Below are 13,652 nucleotides of genomic sequence, written 5' to 3'. Positions count from 1 at the left end.
GGGGGCTATTATCTAAACTTTTTTTTTTAAGATTGCATATAAATACAATTTAAAAATGATGGTATTTATATCAAGCGCTCTGGGATATTAAAACAAACCACAAGGCACTGGAAAAATTGTGATGTGTGAAACTGCCTGGGAAAATTAGGGGATTTCCATCCCTTCCTGCTTGGAAAGAAAACAAAAAGTAACATAGCTTTAGACGAGGGGAAAATAGTCCTCGAAAAGCAAAGTATTTCAAACTCCCTTAAAGGGGCGGTCTCTCATTATGAAGGCCATTGACAAACGGAGGAAGAAAAGCGGCGCTCTTATGGAAATGTTAACCCTGCTTTCATTTTAAATAAGGCAGTTAATGAATGCAGCTCAGTTACTGCAAGAAAACACATACACACACACACACACACACACACACAGAGAGAGAGAGAGAGAGAGAGAGAGAGAGAGAGGAGTTGTGTAGTTCTTTCGGAAAGAAGAAAACGCCAAGGTGGGAAAACAAAAAGGGTAGGCGTTCAGCCTGCATGTAAACACGAGTCGACAAGCGTGACAAAACTCAAAAGGAGACGGAAGAGGGGGGAGGGGTCAAGCATATGCTGTTTGACGGCTAGATCCTGGGTTAACTGTCTTTCCCGCCTCGCCCGTCTCAGTGCCAGATCCCGGTATTTGCCCAGAGCCTCTTCGCCTCCTATTCCGGTCTCGCCCAGGCGAGCACAACGCCGCTGGGGTTCCCACGTGGGGCTGCTCTATTAGTGTACCTGCAGTCGATCCGAGGAAGGCGCTCAATTAATTGTTAGACTCGAACTGGCGAGTTATTTCTTTCTGACTTAAGAGGTCTTCCCGGCAGAGCTGACTGAGCAGGACTGAAATCTGGCCGTGGGAAGCACAAACGGCTGAGCTTCAGAATATCAGAATTGGAAAGGGCCTTGGAGGGCATCTATTCCAACCCTTGCTCAAGCAGACCCTATACCAGGGCTGGGCATCTATGACAATTTTTACGGCCTGTGGAGGATAGATTAGATGGATGGATGGATGAGATGGATGGATGAGATAGATAGACAGATACGGAGGTAAGTAGGTACTGTAGCTGGGTGGGTGGATGGATGGATAGATATACAGACAGACAGACAGACGAAAAAGAGTTCTTTTTTAATTTTAGAGGAAGTATCCTTCCAGTGAGATCCGAGCTCAAGTTTTCTCAATTGCACTTCAAAACCAAACATTAGCTAGTTAGATCAAGCTTCTCCTTAACTGAGGGCTCTCCCACCTTGCCAACTTTTAAGACTTCTGGACTCCAACTCCCAGAATTCCTCAGCCAACACTGCACAATAGAGTAACATCTTGCTCTCTCTTGCTCAGAAGTGAAGCCAAGAACTCTATCTATCTATCTATCTATCTATCTATCTATCTATCTATCTATCTATCTATCTATCTATCTATCTATCTACCTACCTAACCTACCTCACAGCATTGGAACTTCTTGGCTTCACTTATGAGCAATAGAAAGCAAGATGTTACTGTGCTGTTGCTGACTGAGGAATTCTGGGAGTTGAAGTCCACAAGTCTTAAAAGTTGTCAAGGTTGGAGAGACCGGAGTTAAGGAGAAGCTTGACCTTGCTAATGTTGGGTTCTGAAGTGCAGCTGAGAAAACTTGAGTGATGATCTCACTGGAAGAACATTGTTTTATTGATTGCACGTAATATTCTAATTTTCTGAGATTGTGGATTTGGGGTTTTCATGAGCTGTAAGCCATAATCATCACAATTATGACAAATCATGGCTTGAACTATCTTGCTTTGCAAGTAATGAGTCTATCTCATATATTAGTTTCACCTTTTAAGTTGCATTACTGAAATAAATGAACTTTCGCACGATATTCTAATTTTTTGAGTTTCACCTGTATTTTTCTCTTGTAATTTGAGAATCTTCACACTCAGAATGTGTCACAGCTCCCAAATTATAGATCAGAATCAGATAGTTTTTGAATTAAGAACTGAGTTAGTTAGATCCATCTGCTCTATTGTGTTAATGACAATCTGTTCTGAATTATCCCAGGGTGCTCTGGAATTCAGACTTTGTCTGAATCTAGAGCACAGCCCTACTTGAGAATATTAGTAAGACACCAGCATGGAATAGATCCAAGTGGATCACTTCAAGCCAGGGTCGTTCCAATTTGAGTTTAAGAAGAACAGTCTTTGCAGCTGTTGAAAACTTTTTGGAGCTTTCTTCTGTTTCATGCCTTTCCTTTTGGCAGAGAAATGTGAATTGCATAAAGCAAAACAGAACACACAACAACAGAGTGTGTGTCAGTAACAGGACAAATATTTGTAACTCACTTTTCAATGTGTATATCTCATCTGCTAAACCCTACCAAGAAGAAGGAATCCTGTGCTGTCTTTCTTTCAACCCTGAAGGAAGAATGTCCTAATTGGAAAATAGCTTTTAATTTGCAGGAAGGAAAACAATTGCTCTTCACAAAGTTTATTTCTTAGAAGTATATGTTAACTTTTCTGTCACTCACACACACACTTTAATAAATCACAACAATTTGATTAGGGTAGATTTGGGTGAAAGACAGTGAGTAACCACAGACAGTACAAAGTTAAGGGTATAAAGTTGATTTTCTAATCACTATACCACATAAATTCAAATTCTTGTGCATGATCTGAAATGGGAAAATACCTTGCTTGAATTCTTGCTCATTTTTTAAACTTCCTCACTATCAAATATCTAAATCAAAACGCAAAATATAAAAGTTCAGTGAATAGCCCATTAAATTAGTTCAGTAATATTCACTGTACTAAGAAACATGATTTTCTTGGCTAGATTCATAGTAGATCTTGTCAATGCCTTTTAACCCTCAACAACTAATTATGACACTGTTATATTTTTCATAATGTTTCTGGTTTAGTTTAATGCGAAGATCTGGAAGAAAACCATAGTGGAGAATATAAAGAGAAGAAACTGGCTTAAGTTGCCTCAATTTCTAGGAGTTCAAATAAGAAAAACAAATGGTCTTTGGAAAATGTGTTCTAAAAATTTTGGTTCAGTACTAAAATTTTCAAAGTAATTCTAGCCTTTCATATTCTCTTACCACCTTTTTGCAGAAAGAAAAATGAATAGATATGCTCAGAGTAGACCTAATAATATTTAAGTATATTGCATACTTCTACTTCATACTAACATTGTACATGTGTAGAAATTTATACATAGAAGTATTTTTAAAAATGAAGGCAGCAAACTTTTAATTATATTTTTACAGATATAAAAGCGCTATGTGCTACAGCAGCTAGCTAATATCCAAGGAACTTAATAATTTAACTTTTGGCAAGGTTTTCTTTTTAAGATGGGAGACTGACCTAAACAAGACTAATGAAATCCTGGAAAAGATACAAGTCCCTGTTTTGTGTGTATGATCCTTAGATTGCTCCCATTGCCTAAACAAGCTTAGTAAACTGGAACTCAGTGGGCATTTGAACACTGGGACACTGAAATCCAGTGTTGCATTTACTGCTTGATTTGACAGCTTCCTGTTTTTGTTAATTTAAGATTTACTGTGGAGTATTGTCACTTTTAGCAGTCCTGAAAGTGATTTAAGATTCCCATTGTTGTACAGTATAGTCAGGCAATCTGGCTCTTGGGGGAAAAAAGGTCATCCTGATAAACAGGTGATGTTGTGACCTGGTCATTCCTTTGCTGTGAATCTAGTACTTGGTGACCAAAGCATCCTCTTGTCCTTTGATATATTCATGTTAAAAGCCACATTAGTACAATCCAAAAAGCTCATTTGGCATTTGGGAGTTGGCTGCAGATTTTCTCTGTTCTCTCTAACATCAAATCCAGCACTCTGCCCAGCATACAGAAATGAGGAAAAGCTGTTGCTAGGCGTATTGGCAGAGTTTGGGTCCAGCCGATAAACTTTGCTTCAACTTTGACATTTCACTTTTCTTTGGTGACTCATGGATGGCTATAATGCTCCCACGATTCAAGAACTGCAGGAAGCAAGCTTCCAAGTCAGAAAATAAAGCACAGCAAGATTTTTTTTTTCCCCTGACACATGAAGGGAGAGCAGGATCCAGAATTACCTGGCATGACATGAACATTAAAAGGAGATAGCACAAAAACAACCCATCTGGACTGATGACATAAGCATAGTCCAGGTCACCCTTTATTCACTGCAAGGTATGCAAGCTGACGCATGGGCCATCAGTAGACTTTCAGAAGTTTCTGAAGTATAATTCCCAGCCTCCTTCACCATTATCTCCAATGGCCAGAGCTGTGAAGAGTTGGCATTCAGCAACTTTTGGAGAGCTGCATGTTCCTATGAGAGATTGAGGAGAATATATGTGGCCAAGAAGAAGGGATAAAAGATTTGAAAATTATTTCCTTCAGAATTTAGGGATTGCACTTTCATGAAATGCTTAATTGGGTCCTGGGTAGAATAGTACTTCATGAGAACAGCTATATCCAATCAGCTTTCGAGTCAGGATTTATTTTAACCCCAAAAGTCTAGGGTTGCTTTGAGTAGAACTAACCTTTCACCCATCCTTTTCTACTTTAGCACAAAGACAATTGCTATAGCAGTTCCTCCTTCCAAAAAAACACAAGGTTTCTCTAGGAATACCCTCTTTCTGATCATTCCCAGGTTCTTCCTTATAATCCAGAAGGCAGGTGAAGATATATTTGTCTCCTCAAATTCTAGCATGATGCCTCCAATCCTGATTGCACCATCCCTGTTTTCTTCCCCTAATACTTTGGGTAGAGTAAATAATGGAAGGAAGGGACACTCTTGCCAATATTGTAGAAATAATAATTGCCCAATATTTCTTTGTTTCCCATCCACTGTCCAAATTAACTTTGCAACTGCAAATCATAAACACTTGATTAAATGTTTATGTCCAAGTGTATCTACCCATGTAGATGGCTGTAGTAGTATTTCTCCTTATTGTCTTTACTCCCCCACTTTTTTTAAAAAAAATTGGTAATATCATTATTCTGCACACCGAGCTTCTGCACTGGAGACAAATTCCTTATGTGTCTAATCATATTTGTCCGAGTAACATATTTAATTCAATGTGTTGTCTCATCAGCAAACAAGCTGAGTGAAGAACCTCTAATTTAAAGCTGCCTAAACTCTTATGCCAAAGAATATGCAATTACAGTGATGCCACAGTTTCCAAGATCAAATCAGAGTACCATGAGAAAGAACTGCTTTCACTATCGGTCTTTACTTTCAAGGTTCCCCTTAATTGTTGTGCCTTTGTTTTTACATTTTCCAGAACTTAATTAATATTCTCCTATTTAGAGTTTTCCTATCTAATGCTATTTTTAAATCTCCAATGTTGCAATGGCTGTGTTTCTTGGGAAAATGGCACCTGTCTGGTTTCCTGCCATGGGTTTAAAGTGACAAATATTTATCTTTAAATGGCAGAAGGCTAAGTTAGCTGTGCCACACAAACACATTCTCCGTAAGTTTTCTAAAGATCTGATATATACCTAAAATAAAACAAAAGGGAGAGCTTTCCTCTCTGTGCTAAATATCTTGCTTCCTATGAATCTCTGTGTGTTCAATTGTGTTTTTTTATTGAACCATAATTGGCCATACATGCCTTTTTATCTATATGTTTAACCCCATGTGCCATGCCATGATCATTTTTAAAGGTTTTTTCATCCACATGGCCCTTTAAATCTAAGCAAAACAAACAAACTCTCTTTGAAGTCAGTGGAAGCTTGCTTTCCCCCTGAACTCTAATAGCACATGGTGAAAAAGAAACTGCACTGAAAACATAAGGAGGGAAATTTTTCCTCCGTTTGTTGTGGTCCTCACCTACAACAATCTGTAAGAGTGACTTTATAAACATTTTTTAAAAGGATATTAAGTTGCATCCTATGTATTTAATTCTGTGGTGAGCTAGATAAATAGAACAATGCAGCCTGTGACAGCTGTTTGGAAGGAAGCCCAGAACAGCTGAGGAACAGAAAGATAAGGAGGAGCCTTTAAAATACAGGAGATAAAAAGTTTCTGGAGGAGAATCCCTATCAAAGCACAGGGGAAAAACACTTGGCAGAAATGAGACAATACATTAAGCTAGTATTGGTTTGGCTCAGTTTGTTGTGTGAATCAGGCAACCAGGATGCCTGAGGCTATTGGGTTAAGTAAACCATGGGAAAGCATGCTGTAGAAACACAGCCTCTGAAAAGGGTTCATTTTGCTTTGAGGAGGGATACATAATCTTTAATCCATCCCTATTGTAAGGTTTCTTAATTTACAGAGACTGGGAAGGATTTCAAACCATCTGAGCATTCTCTGAAGTAGGGAGGTGGGGATTGTTGTTTTGAAAGGCCAGCAAATTTATATGTAGGTTGGGATTATAAACATTGTAGAGATCAAATGGAACATAAGCTAGTCGCACCACATTAAGCCTAAACCACAATGGTTGGGTTCACACTAAACTAAAAACAAATAAGTTAAATTACAGCTTGGTGGATTTCGTGAACCTAAGGAGAGTCTAGAGATAAAACACATTAGAGAGTTTGCTTGGATTAAATTGGTCACACTCAAAGATCCTTACCATATTGTCACTGTAAAATGTTTGTACATAAATGTTAAATTTACTAAATGGGATAAATGCCATTTACTAAATTAGGATAAATGCCGGTATATCTCCACTAATTATCATCTAAAGGAAATCAAAATTGCTGCTCCCCCCCCAAGCATTTCACTAGTCAGAGGAATGAGTTTACTACTTGAAGTAGTCCTCACTGAATGACTGCCTTGTTTAGGGACAATTCAAAGCTACAACAGTACAGAAAAAGTTACAACTTTATTTTTGCACTTATGACTTTCTTAGCATTCTTGCAATCATGCGAGTCAGATTCATGTGCTTCACAACCAGGATGTGTTTGTGATAGTCACAACATCCCACAATTATTTAATCACCATTTCCATATTTCACAGCTGGCTTCTGATAAGCAGGATCAATGGAGAAGCTGCCAGTGAAATAGTAAGTTATGATCATGCAATGTTTTTCTTAATGACTGTGGCAGAAGTGAGGTTGTAAGTCCATTACAGTTGTTTGATGTCTTAATGACTATATTCTTATACCTATATTCTTATATACAATATATCCTCATTTAACAGACAAATGGATGGAAATAGTGCCTCTGAAATCTGAGTGGGATTTTTTTTTAAATAAAGTTTTATTTGGGTTTTCACACATACAAAATACAAGTAAAACATCTTTTTTGAAAATAGCATGGTCCCAGGTTGAACTTCTTTATACAGACACAAAACTCAATTTCATGCTCCTTTTTGTGTTCTATTCCATATCTTATACTATTCTACATTTTCTATATACTTTTCCCCTCTTTTAATTTTCTCAATTTTATTTTGATTATCTCATCTCAATTCAAATCATTACATTTATGCTTTTGTCTGTTCTGTTTCAATTTCATATTATCTTTTCTCATTAAACAAGTTTTCTGTAGTTACTAATTGGAGTATGACACCTTTATATCTTTTAATTACATCCATTCAACTCTTATTTAAACTTCAATATATACCTTAAGGTTATGACCTTCAATATAATACATAATACATAGCTTCCAATTGAATTCTGCTTGGTACATTCTTATAATGCACACTATATTCTTTTTTTAAAAAGGATTATAAATATATGTAATTATAAACCCTCATTCCATTCCAATTCAGTTCTATCATTAATAATCATTAAAATCTTAACATCTTTAACATTTCTTTTCAATTAAATATCATACTTCCTTAAAGACACGTATAATCTCCATAATTAATTTTTCCCTTATTTCTCTTCACATATGTTTCATAAATCATTAAATATTCATTTTGTTACATTTATTTATTGACAAGCATTCCACTGAATTACGATAGCTATTTTATCAAACATTTTAATCATACATTGTTTCATATTTTCTAAAATTATTTCTATTTCTAATATAACAATACTATCTTATGTACCTTTGCAGAATCCCTTTTTCCATTAAATTTTCACCCATTATCTCTAAATAGGCCCTGTTTCTCTATATTTTGTTTCTGTCCTTTATAACTTCTTTTCCTTTCTTTCTTCCCTCTCATCTTCTCCCTCCCCTTTTTACCCCCTTGTCTCTCTACTTCTAATTCTCTCTTCTGCATTTCCCTCTTCTGTTGCTTTCTGATTTTATACTTATTTTTCACTCTATTTTTTTTGGGGGGGGGGTTGTTTTTCCCAATCTTAAACTTTCCATTCTCTTTCCCCCCTTTCCTTTTTTCCCTCACCTAAGATTACTTGTTCATTAAAGATGGCTTCTTCTTTGTCACAATCTTCTTGTTCTGCAGGTATTTCTTGTTGTTTCTCATAGTTCCAAATCTCCATTTCTAAGAACTGAAATACGAAGCCAAAAGAACCTCTCCCTTCTTGTGCATCTTCTTTGTACTTTTAAAGTTCCATTTTCAGTTCTTCTAAAAGTGGAGCCATTTTAAACAGTTTTAAACAACCACCCGATTGATTTTAGTCATTCAAATACAATAACCAAAAATCCAGAGATCGTCAAGTAATCCAAATAGTCCCAAGCTGTTTCTTCTTATTTCTTTTTCCACTTTCTCTTCCTGGGGTTTTTGTTGTGATGTTTCAGTTAAAATGTATCTTTTGGAAGTCTTGTTGAGATTTTACTGTAAGTTCTTTTTAATTCCAGGCAGTCTCCTCCCTTCCAGATCCTGCCCTTTTATTCTTTTTCTCTCCTTTCCTGTTTTCAAAAGCTTTTGATTATCCAGAAATCTTTATTATCCCTTTGACTTTTTATTTTCAGCATTAAATGCCTATTAATGTCAAAGTGGATTTTTCCCCCAATTTCTTGCTTAAGTCTCTTAGCTGTCAGTATAGGAAAAGGAGGGAAAAAACCAAATCTTTTCCCTTTTCTCTCTCCTTAGCAGCTTAAAAATCTTCTTAGGGAAAGAGTGGGATTTTTTGAAATACTTTTTACATATGTATGAAATGGAAGTGGGACTTTACTCATTCATATTTTGTATATTTTACACAGGCATAGAATGGCAGGCAGGATTTTGTATGGATATAGTGTATGGATGGTCTTCATAGCATTCATAGTGTTCCCATTAAATTGGGGGTTGACTATACATGGATGGATTGTCTTTGATGAGTCTTTAAATCAGTGGGATAGAACAGCCAACTAAACCAGACTAAATGTCAATTTAGATCAACCTGCTGTTTCTATAATGGTCAATCTTATATCTCTGAGAGCCAGAAGTGTCACGATTCCTATACTGAAAAAACAAACAGCTATCTAGCTTTACTAGTAATCAAGAGTAGCTTTACTGCCAGCCATTTTGCTGACTTCGATAATATATTCTAGGGTAGGACACCTATGGTATAATGCTATGTGAAAACATTTTTTATTTTTCTAAAATTTCCCACATACAGCTTCTGGAGACGGCCTTGAGTTTCAGCTTTCTTTTTCCATATCTACTTTCTCAGCACCATATAGAACAATATATTTACTGTTGGTTTTTTCTTTTATTTGTAGAGGTAGTATGTCTAACCTATAAAATATACAATTTTACTTTTCCAGCTCTACAAAATCATTTTTCAAGATTTGATGCTAAGAACCTCACACTACACTCCAGGTGTGAGGCTACAATAGATTTTGTCAGAGGTCTGATGATACTAGCAGGTTTTTCTTCAATGGTCTTTTGCAGTGATTCCCAACATAAACTTTAAACAAATGATTAGACTGTAGTGGTAGAAGTAGGCATATTGATATGTTAGCATTTGTAGATGCTGTGCTTAGGAGCCAAATCAGATTCAGTGGCACTACCCATCTTTGTATCCTTGCTTGTACAGGATCAGATTTGTTATTTTAAGTTCATTTCCCAGTTCTGAAATCTTCTTTTACAGCAGCCTGACTAATAAAAGGAGAAAAGTTCAGGGACCATGAATACCATCCTGTCGTATATATCTGCAAGCCTCAGGATAGCGAAAATGGGTTGACCTATTGTTAGGACCGAGCGTGGAGAAATCCACAATCATATATTCAAGCTTATCTTCCAGTAAGAGTAAAACTTACAATTTTCTAGATCCAGTCAAACTAGATAGGAATAAGAAGTTCCTAGCATATCTCAAAGTAAGTTCTAGAAATAATTAAACAGTGACACTGCAAGGTATGTTATTCTTCCTTCTGTATTTGACTGAATGTTGACAGGTTCAGAATTGACTACATAATTAAACATTGAAAAACAGTTGCAAAATTGTTCCAAGGATGTGTCTTGATGAATCATCAACTCCTACTTATCGATCTTTTTTATAAGAATGGCTTTCTCTGAGTATTAATTGACTACAGGAAATTTGAATCATTCTCTTTTAGGCCTTTAGGAATAGAAAAATAGGCCTGAGTGTTTTGAAGATAACCTATTTGAGTCCACTATGTTTACCTTTGCAATAGCTGGTGTTAGGACTAAACAAATCACAAAAAGTTCAGCATACTTTTGAACTCTTCTTCAAACAAATGTTAAAAAAAATTGTTAAAAAAATAAATGGAATCTACTTTTTGCATTCTATCTCAGAACGTTGCCCAATTAAATCTATAGGAAGGACCCCACAAATAATTTTTCATTATTTAAAGTAATTTCTGTGTTTTTATTAGGATTATTTACAGGTAGTCCTCTACTTATAACCGTTTGTTTAGTGTCCTTTCAAAGTTGCAACAGCATTGAAAAAAGTGACTTATGACCAATTTTCACACTTATGACCATTGCAGCATCTCCATGGTCATGTGATCAAAATCTGGGCTCTTGCAACTGGCAGGTGCATATAACTGTTGCACTATCCCAGGATAGTGGTCACCATTTGTAACCTTTCCAGTTGGCTTCTGACAAGTAAAGTCAATGGGATAAGCTAGATTCACATAACAACCGCATAATACATTTAATAAGTGCAGTGAATTGCTTAACAACGGTGGCAAAAATAAAGATATCACCAGCTATGTCTTTCAGATTCCCTCCCTCCTCATGTAGATATAATAACACTGAATGATCACATTGATTTGATAATCAAAAGCAGTGAGGGATCCATTTCTTGGATAGATATTTCTAAAAGATCTTACGAAAACAAAATACATATGCAAGAAATCTTAGAAAGTACATTTTGTAAAGAATGTTTATTTAGCAGTGATTAAAGAGTTTTTTACTTAAAGGAAAAATAAATTTACTGTAAAGAAGCTTATTCTTGAAGGCTTATAATCTGGAAGCACTGTTTGTTTCTATGTTGGGTGGCAATGCTTGGCTTTAGCTTTGAACTTTAAACAGGTATTATTAAGGTGTTCTATAAATAGAAAACATATAGTGGAGAAATTTTTGGAGTAAAAAAAAAAAGGGTCAGGGGCCAAGAGAAAAGAAGGCTTCCTGCTATAAATCAGTGCTATAATGGAGAAAGAAAAATGACATTTTGCCCCTCCGTTTATTATAAAATGACAATATAAATCTACCACCAAGTCATCATGTCTTCTAAAAAGTACAAATAAAATCCCACACTGTGTCTTAAAACAGCCACTGTTTCCAAATCTGTAGGTGGAATAAAATTAACATTTGAAAACAGAAGGAATGTAGAAACACTCTTCAATTTATGAGTACAAATTATACAGCTCTCGTTTTATTTTTCCTATGGAGGACAATGTGGAAAAAACAGTTACCATTACAACAGTATCCCAATTGAAGCTGAGGGGGGTGGTCAGAGGAATTAAGAAAGGGCCCCCTTTTTCAAAATTCACACTGGCGTATTTTTTCTACTTGCTTCTTTTTAAACAAATACAAATTATCTTGGCATAGAGGGACTTCAGCTCTTTGTCGCTATGCAGGCAGTCTTCAAATCACGACCATGACTGAGCCCAGAGTTTTTGTTGCTAAGTGAGAAATTTGTTGAAATTTGGAGTTTTACCCCATTTTGCAACTTTTCTTGCCACGTTTGTTAAGTGAATCACCGCAGTTGTTAAATGAGTAACCCAGCTGTTAAGTGAATGTGGCTTCCCCATTGACTTTGCTTGTCAGAAGTTCGCAAAAGAGGATCGCATGACCTGGGGTAATTGCAACCATCATAAATGTGAGTCAGTAGTCAAGCATCCGAATGTAAATCACATGACCATGGGGATGCTGCAAGAGTCGTAAGTGTGAAAAATGGTCACAAGTCCCCTTTTTTTTTCAGTACCATTGTAACTTTAAACAGCCACTAAATGAACTGTTGTAAGTCAAGGACTATCTGTACCAAGTTCTGATCAGGAACTCTAGTTTTTGTGAAGCACAAGGTTCTGCCCGTTGGCCCTGTTCCAGTGGTGTGGTTCAAAGCTCTTTAGTACCGGTTCTGTGGGTGTTGCTTGGTGGGCATGGCGTTGCTTAGTGGGCGTGGCAGGGAAAGGTTATTGCAATAATACCATTCCCTCTCCATCCCACTAACCTCCTTTCCAGCTCCATTCTCCTGTGCAGGACAACAAAAGAAGATCCAGCCAATCAGCTGGGATTCGGGAGGAAGAGAATAGATGGGGGTAGGGCCAGTCAGAGGTGGTATTTGCAAATTCTCTGAACTACTCAAAATTTCTGCTACCAGTTCCCCAGAACTGGTCAGAACCTGCTGAATACCACCTCTGCCCTGTTCCCAATTACTCCTCACCTCCTCTGCTTTTCTTCTTGAACGTTTACTGGCAAGGCCTGAACGGGGTGGGCCTTTGGCTTAATTTCAAGTAAACATTAGCAGAGAGCTCCTTTTCAAGATAAATGCAAAGGAATTTGTATAGGGACTTTGTAAGCCGGCCCATCCACATGCTGTTGTCTTCGTTTCACAGATTTGGAAATCCTGTTGGAATTTATGGTTGCTGAGGTATTCTTACTTTGGGGAACAAATACCTCAGCGCTTTAGACTTCAAGCCATGCCCAGCTTCAGCAATCCAAACTTTCTCCATTTCAAGAAGGAAAGGGGCAACACCGATTACTCCACCCCTCTGAAGAATATCATCTTCAGCTTTTATTAAACAGAAACATCCTGGAATGGGGGTCCTATTCAGTGGTGGGATTCAAATTTTTTACTACCAGTTCTGTGGGTGTGGCTTGGTGGACGTGACAGAGAAAGGATATTGTAAAATCTCCAGTCAGAGGTGGTATTTGCCAGTTCTCCAAACTACTCAAAATTTCTGCTACTGGTTCTCCAGAACCTCCTGAATACCACCTCTGGTCCTCCTCAATCAATGTATGTATGGTTTGTTAAATTATGGGTTGAATTGATCCTGAGGCTCTTCAGTCATCTCATCTATATGGCCTACAGGTAGCCTTCAATTGATGTCAAGCCCAGAATTAAAGTCATCAAATAACCATACTCCATTTTATGATCTTTTTTTTGGCAATGGTTGTTAAGTGAATGCCACAGTCATAAAACAAAACCCTGTCTCCTCAGGCGAACCAGTTGTTCACTATGGATGTAAACACTGGTTGTCGTCGAAAAATGTAAATCCCTGTCATGTAACCATCGGATCCTATAAGGTGGGGGCATTTTGAATCCAGGTCACAATGAGCCTGGCAGAGGTCTGTTGTAACTACAAAGGATTTCTAAGTGACCGGTTGTCAGTCCAGAACTATCTCTAAAACAATGCAG

General features: G+C 37.1%; 1 long non-coding RNA gene across 1 annotated transcript; it reads left to right on the top strand.

Annotated features, from left to right (window-relative positions):
- Positions 1-418: 418 nt before the first annotated feature.
- LOC148126146 (uncharacterized) lies at positions 419-13,376 on the top strand. Its single transcript, XR_015742883.1, has 2 exons — positions 419-484; positions 12,850-13,376. It is a non-coding gene; the product is annotated as an uncharacterized LOC148126146 (long non-coding RNA).
- Positions 13,377-13,652: the final 276 nt, after the last annotated feature.

The sequence above is a fragment of the Pseudonaja textilis genome, chromosome 3 (assembly GCF_049901715.1).
Source record: "Pseudonaja textilis isolate UNSWEBS1 chromosome 3, rPseTex1.2, whole genome shotgun sequence".
Lineage (NCBI taxonomy): Eukaryota > Metazoa > Chordata > Lepidosauria > Squamata > Elapidae > Pseudonaja > Pseudonaja textilis.
This window is presented reverse-complemented; position numbering and strand designations above follow the sequence as displayed.